This window comes from Prosopis cineraria, unplaced genomic scaffold (genome assembly GCF_029017545.1).
Source record: "Prosopis cineraria cultivar Desert tree isolate PC_DT_omini unplaced genomic scaffold, ASM2901754v1 PC1816, whole genome shotgun sequence".
Lineage (NCBI taxonomy): Eukaryota > Viridiplantae > Streptophyta > Magnoliopsida > Fabales > Fabaceae > Prosopis > Prosopis cineraria.
The window spans coordinates 1-7,687 of NW_026557141.1; the positions used below are offsets into that span (position 1 = coordinate 1).

The window sequence follows — 7,687 nt, forward strand, 5'->3', positions numbered from 1 at the left end:
AAAAAATTAGAGATAGAGCATGCTAAGTCCAAAAAAAAAATATATTTTTATTATTGTTAGACTTTTGAGTGGTTGGATTTGGTTGAATGTTTTTATAATTAATGTCTTTTTATTAAATTGTATTATTTTAATCATGACCGTTTGCCACCGGTTCAACCCCGGTTCAACCCTGATTGAACCACTAACCCGTGACCCAGTGCCATGACCGGTTTAATGACCGGTCCGGTTTTACGTACCTGGGTAAATCGTAAGTTAATCATTTGCAATTTTTTTGCTACCAATATGTAGATAAATTATTTGAAAAACTTACAAAATACACTTGATATTAATTATAAATTTATGAGAGTCAGTTATGAATCATCAGTTAATTACTTGTGATTTTTTACTATCAATTTATAAATATAATGTTTGGAAATCAACAAAAAGATATTTGAAAATTTTTTACAATATTAGTTGGAAATTTACAAAAAAGCCATTGTAAATCTTAAGTTAATTAACACAAAATATTTTATTGCAAGTAAGAATTATAATTATTATTAAAATTTTAATAATTTAAAATCTATAATTATGATTAATATTTTTATAGGTCTCTAATTGTCATTTCCCCAACTTCAAACCTTTGTCCTATAATTAGGATAGGTGGGAGCATATAAACATTCAGTTCTCAAAGGAAGATACATAAAAAATGAAATTGATTGGAGATGAAATCAGATTATACATGTTATAAATAGTCTTGACTTTTTATAATTGTTTTAATAAAAAGGATTGAGAGATATTTTTATTTTTTTAACTATTCACGTAAAAGAATCATGTATTCTAAAAATATATTATTGTATGAATAGTTAAAGGGACAAAAATGCCATTGAATTCTAATAAAATTAAATTTTAAAAAATTGCCAAGCCAAATTAAATAAGTAAATGTAGTTGCTAATGAAAAAAAGAATGCAGTGCTACTGCAATGCGTTGAATGAATTTATAAATTTATGATTATCAACTATTATCACATGACGTTAACTTTTTCCTCAAAACCTAAGAAATAAAAAATACATGTTTTAATTGATTTATGTTAAAATTAACCAGTAAAAGTTAGATATTATATATCCATTTTTGTGCAAATATATATTATAAAAGTTATACCAAACTATATTATTTATAAATCATATCATATTATTTTTTTAATTTCACTTGTAATACATTTAAAACTCGTGTCTCATATCACACATTATTCATCAATAATATACTGATGTGATAATGTAATAGTGTCATTACAACGGAAGAAGCGCAAAAGTGAAGAATAATTCTCGGGACAACTCTAGTAGGGGTATTAACGACATTTCACCATGTGTTTTTTCCAATGAAACGGCCTTTAGCAGTTTCTGGAACACTCGAGGTGGTTCATGGGCCGTTCTCCACTTCGTATTTTTATCCTTCGACACTACTTCTCATGGTTGTGATCAAAGCTCTCGTCTTTCTTCTTCGTGCTCATCGTATTCGTCTTCACGTCTGCATTCATTGTTCTTATTCTTCCTCAGAAGATGAGGTTAGCTCGCAAATCCTAGTGTCGCCATGTTTCATTGCTTCTTTGTCTTCCATATGGGTCATCATTGGTGATAGTAATCCTGCAAATGCCAAAAACACAATAATGGTGTATTTTTCTTTTTTCTTTTTTCTTTTTGCATTTTTGTATAAGAATGCTTGTGGTCAATCTGATTCAGAGCTAAGGGAATTCGATATTCTGACTATAATTCCCTAGTTTTCACTTTCGAGTATCTGCTTTTTAACGTCGCTTTTTTGCTTTCTTTCGGTGCGTAATTTTAAGAATTTCGTTTTCACTAACCAAGTGAGGATTGCATTATTGTACTCTAGTTCTTGTTTTCTATTTTTTTTTTTTTACCAGTTTTTTCATCCTTGGTCACTCTGTTGCTTGTCAATAAATCTTCTATTTATAATATTGTGCATAAGTTGTAGACAATAACTCACAGTTATTAGGTACCCTCTGACCGTAAGCAAGGATGTTATGGACATTGGCTTCTTAGGAAGATTTAGATCAGAAGCATGATTGGCACACTTTTGACGACGCCCTTGAGATGATAAAACGTTTAGTTTCTCATTTATGATATCTATGATTATTGTGATCTATCTAGCTTTGATGGGGTTGGTTTTTCTGGTGAGAGCTTGAAACTTGTTTGAAATCTAGACCATGAGGACCTTTCAGTGTTTCTGATTAATTTTCTGATGAATGTTCTACCTTTTTTAGCCGACACCCTATTGTGAAGTGGGCTCAGAGATCAGACAAGGTTTATGTGACTGTTGATTTGCCTGATGCTAAAGATGTAAAGGTCAAGCTAGAACCTGATGGAAGATTTAATTTCTCTGCAAAGAAAGATGAAATTCCCTATGAAGTTGACTTGGATCTATTTGATAAGGTCAATGTGGAGGTACAAACAATCAATTCTGTAGGGTGATTTAGAATTTGACCTCAATTAGAATACTAATTGATGGTTGATGGCATTTTGTAGGACAGCAAATATAATGTTTGTGTAAGTAAAATACACATAGTTATGTTATAAAGAAAGCGGAGAAGAAATGGTGGGACAGGTTGATCAAGCCGGAAGGAAAGCCTCCTGTGTTTGTCAAAGTTGATTGGGATAAATGGGTTGACGAAGAAGAAGAGAACGGTAGGCATTGTAATTATGATTTATTGGTAATCTATTGTTGTGTTATATCTGGTTCAGTATAGTGATATAGTTCCTTGAATTTACAGAGAGAGCAGGAATGGACTTCGATGACATGGATTTCTCGGTGAGTATAAAGTTTTCTAACGCAGTAAATAAGTTGTAATTTTTTCTCCTCCAGAAACTTAGGATAGATGTGAGGTTTTGACATGCTTTTTAGAGGTACTTCAACATGGATATTGCTATTTGCTTCTGAATTTTGGTATCTTGACTTATCAAGTCCATTGATTTTGGGAACAATGGGCAACAATGTCAGATGGGAAGTTGACTTTTAGTTGGTTAGACTATTCTATTGAAAGTATGTTTTCTTCTCAAGGGTCATTTTGATATGACCCAAATGTTATTAACTCTGTAAGAGTAGAATGGAGGACGCCTAGTAGTGTTTTTGCCAACCTTGGAAGTGGAATACTGATTATGGGGGATGGTGACTTAAGTTCATTCTCTTGGTTGTACCTTAGAAATGAATTTACCCAATTTTGCATTTACTGATTCTTATTTATAATTTTTATGTGTCAATTGAATAAGAAATTCTTAGGCAAAACTTTGGAGAAACAAAGCAATTATGGATTGCTTTGTTCTTCTAATTTTTTGTAAATCAAGTCAGTCTAATTATTTCTGTATCAAGTTATGTTCTTTTAGCTCTTTGTGTGTGACAAGTACCTTTGTCAAGGATAGTTGGTGTTCTCAGGATGTTTAACAAGGAATCGAAACAAGTCATGAGGCCTCTAGCTCGGTTTAAATCTTAGAACAAGTCATGTCTTTTTTGCCTTTCCAAAACTCCTTTTCAGTTCATTGCTAACTGAAAGTATATTGTGCAGAACTTAGACATGGGTGGGGATGATGATCTTGATTTGGATGATTTGAAGGAACAGGAAGGTTAGAGCTTTTGTGAACTTTCTATATAAAGTCTGAAGTAAATGTTCTACAAAACCATTTTTAGATTAGCATGGGTGGCTGAGTTTGAGTTACCTAGTGACTACCATGCCTGTTTGTTGTGCAGCAACTTAACCAAGATATGGTTTTGTAATTTTAACATTGGAGTATTTTCTGATACACTCTGTGCAGATGAAGTCGAAACGAAAGAAGAGGATGGGCAGAAAGAGATGGAGGTGGGAGAACCGCCTGCACCGGTGGCTGAGGAAGCTAAGTCTTGATTGCTTTGGAAAGACAGAAAACGGAGACCCCTATCCTTGACACGAGCTGTGTGAAAGTGAGGTTTTATGGTTACTGGATCAATGAATGCTGCTTACAAACTCAAGGTTGCTGAAATTGTGTGCCTTTTCTTAGGTCTAGCCTTTCTCAAATTGTGTCTCTTTTTATTGTGTGTAGGCATTCTCACATTAGCATGTATGCCATACTCTCTCTATGTTGTCATGGCAGTAAGGATCAGTTCTGGTAAAAGGACATTTCTGGAGTCAAAATATCATGATACATCTTGTTTATGGCTATAAACGTTTTATTTCTTTTTTTATGGGTGTAAAGGTGTCTGTCACGCCAAGGCGATAGCATTGAGAACGAGGAATCCCCATCTGTGAAAGATTGGGGGAAAAATTGCTTGAAACTAGAGTGAAGATGAAGAATAAAAAGGCAAAGAATTATCAATTAAATGATAGATTTGAATATCAAGTGGAGAGTAAATTATCAAGTGGCTAATGCGAGGACCACTAACCTCTCTTTCCATTTCCTCTCCACTAACTTAAAATGAAATTTCTACCATTTTGATTTGATGCAGGGTAAATTTGGATGGATTAAATTTAAAGTTTTTATTTTTATTTATATTTTTATTTTATACTTATTAAAATAAAAAATAAGGTTTTTAATAAATTTATTTTAGTATCAATTAAAACAATGCAAATTTAATTTATATGGTTAAAAACTTGATATTAAATTTTCATATATTAATTATTCAAATTTATTCTGAATGGTTTGAATTTTAATATTTTTAATTATAATTTTTTTATAAAAAAATATGTTTTTGAAAAGTGTCCGTTGGGAGATTATATTCACTTTTAATATTATATTTATAAAAAAAATTATAAAAAATATAAAAAATTAATATTAAATTTAGACTGTGTAAAATTAAATAGTTAATTTATAAAAATTATAAAAAAAATTAAATATTAAATTAAAAGTACATATTAAATTTAGACTGTTTAAGTTGGTCATAAAGTAAATTTATTAATTTTTTTTATTTTAATAAGTATAAAATAAAATATAAATAAAAAGTAGAAAATTTAATTATGGAGTCTACCAAATTTGAATGGCCTAGATTTTATTTTAGGATAGTGGAGGGAAAATGAAGAGGAAGGTTAGTGAAGGGAAGTTAAGTTCAGTTGAGGAGGTTAATCTAATTCATCTACTAATGGTGTACCTCTATCTCTTATAATGCATTCCTCAAATCCTTGTGTGCCTGTTAACTGGAAAATATTACCAGTCTCACCAGCCCATATTATAATCCTCACAAGGAGGTGTGGAAGGTGTTGTGGAGAAATTCATTAACCATCTAAGCATCTCGTGTTAATTAACGATTGCAGTTTTGTCACGCTATCACTTGAATGTTAATCACTTAAGCCCTTTTGGATGTCAGGAGCAAGAATCTATATCACACTTTATTTGTTGCAAAAAGAAGTTATTGATTCATCACAATATCAAAGACAAGCTCACAGATGATTAATGAGGAATTTTATGGGCGAATTCAATACCTGGATTCGATCTGCAACTGGAGCAAGCGTAGCCCCGGGGAAAAGATCTTACGTTGGGTTTGTCTGTGCTTTTTTTTAAAAAACAAAATTTTACTTTTGAAATTTTGTGGGTAAAATATTTATAAAAAAAATACATCCTAAAAGCATATCTACTGAAAGTGAATATAAAAAATATAATTATTTAAAGTTTTTAAAAAATAAATTTAAAAAGTAAGATGTATTATACTATCTCAAGTTTAATCTATTATTTTTTATTTAAAAAATAGTTAATTCATTAAATATAATTATTATTTTAATAATAATAATTAGGTATCAAGTTTTTAGTATTATAAATTAAATAATTAATCATGTTAATTTTTAGCATTCATGTATAATAAAAATTATAAATCTTTATCACATTGTTTAAAATTATAAATTAAAAAAGTATAACTAGATATTAAGTTTTTAGCATTATAGATCAAATTTTATGTTCTTTAAAATCTTTATCATATTTTTAAAATATTTTAAATATATTATATTTGTATAATAAAAATTATAAATCATTATAAATAAATATTTTTTTATAATTGTACATTCAAAAACACATTTTATTATTATAATCCAAACAACTTTTAATATATCAAATTAACTTTAAAAAAATATATGAAAACACAAATTTCATTACAACAACTGATTTTTACTAAATTAATTTTTATCAAATAATTTTTATTAAAAATTTTTTAATAAACTAAAAATTAAACACACACTCAATTCATAGTATGGGTGTGAAGAGAATTCCATGAGAAGGACCTTTTTAATAATTGTACGTTCAAAAGCACATTTTATTATTATAATCTAAACAACTTTTAATATATCAAACTAACTTTTAAAAAAATATATAAAAACACAAATTTATTACAACAACTATTTTTATTAAATTAATTTTTATTAAATAAATTTTTACTAAATTTTTTTTAATAAATTAAAAATTAAAACACACTCAATTCATAGTATGGGTGAAGAGAATCCCAATGAGGAGAACCCTTGTGTCATTGCGTGCTTGCGATGAGCTTTATTCTGGACGAGGAACTTCATAATCTCGCGCAACCGGCTATTGAACATCGTTAGTTATAAGAAGCTTCCATGATATAATTTAAAAAAAGACAAATATTTATTAGTGAATTTATTCTAAAATTGTCTCTCCTTTTTTTGCGTTCATTAAATATCTCTTTCTCTCTCTATTACTCTTATTAAATAATAAAGAATATTTTTTACAAGTTTGCTTTTTGGGGGGGTTGAAGTTTAACATATATTTAGTTCATTTCATTGGCAACTTGATTTTAAAAAATGTTTGTAAAATAAAATGGAGGGAGTACATATCTTCACTTTCATATGAAGTGAAGTTACTAAGATTCCGCTCTAAGAGGGGGCTAAATCGAGTTTTATAAAAATTTAGTTAATAATAAATTTAAAGAGATGAGTCACCAAAATATAGTAGAGAGTAAAAGGAAAAGCTTGCACAGATTATTTATCCTGATTCAGTCATAACTACTCAAGCCTATGCCTTCAAATATTACTTAAGATTTTTTCCACTAACTTTACTAGGGTTAATTTGCGCTTTTGGTAGTCTTAATATAATTTCAGACTTATACTAAAGTCTAAATTACTCCCCTTACAAAGACAATAATTTATTTCTCTTAAACTTCTAGAATTTAAGATACTTTGTTCCACAAAAAAAAAATAAACAAACAAAGTAAGTTTAAAAATGAATTACTCTATCAAATATTCTCTTTAAGCTCAATGAATACAAACTTAAAAAATTGATAAAACCATAAATGAAGTAACTTGCATTGCTCATTTGTGTGCATTCTTATTCACTATCTTCATAAATGCTTCAATTTAGTTGTGCTTCATAAATGATCTACTAGATTTATGAATATGATAGTTGGAGTTTTCATCTTCTTTCTTTTAAGCTTTCTCCGAAAAAGAGGCAATTGTATAGTGCCTTATGGCGAAGTTTCTCTCTTTCAATAAGTAAAGAAAATAACGGTTCTTTATAAAAATATTTTAACAATGTAGGTAAGAGCTTATTTCAGAAGAACAAAGTTATTTGAGAATAAAAAATTTTTAAAATAAGATCAATAAGTATTTAATCTAATCTGAAGTTATGTTTAAAAGGTTTTTAGGATTATAAAATAACTAACACAACTTTTAGAAGATGAAAATAATAAGAAATGATGAAGCTTCAAAGTTGCTCAAAAAGAGACATGA

The 7,687-nt window shown here is 28.9% G+C and overlaps 2 long non-coding RNA genes and 1 other non-coding gene across 5 annotated transcripts; 2 read left to right on the forward strand and 1 right to left on the reverse strand.

Annotated features, from left to right (window-relative positions):
• The first annotated feature begins 1,292 nt into the window (after positions 1-1,292).
• LOC129300933 (uncharacterized) lies at positions 1,293-2,548 on the forward strand. The gene is made up of 3 exons (XR_008590867.1): positions 1,293-1,540; positions 2,258-2,438; positions 2,520-2,548. It is a non-coding gene; the product is annotated as an uncharacterized LOC129300933 (long non-coding RNA).
• An 11-nt stretch (positions 2,549-2,559) lies between these two features.
• On the forward strand, positions 2,560-4,310 carry LOC129300934 (uncharacterized). 3 transcript variants are annotated; one of them, XR_008590870.1, is made up of 5 exons: positions 2,560-2,678; positions 2,765-2,802; positions 3,554-3,611; positions 3,801-3,945; positions 4,065-4,310. It is a non-coding gene; the product is annotated as an uncharacterized LOC129300934 (long non-coding RNA). The 3 variants fall into 3 exon arrangements; XR_008590868.1 differs by lacking the exon at positions 4,065-4,310 and having other exon boundaries at positions 3,801-3,972; XR_008590869.1 differs by lacking the exons at positions 3,554-3,611; positions 4,065-4,310 and having other exon boundaries at positions 3,801-3,972.
• LOC129300937 (small nucleolar RNA snoR8a) lies at positions 4,196-4,258 on the reverse strand. The gene has a single exon (XR_008590873.1). It is a non-coding gene; the product is annotated as a small nucleolar RNA snoR8a (small nucleolar RNA).
• Positions 4,311-7,687: the final 3,377 nt, after the last annotated feature.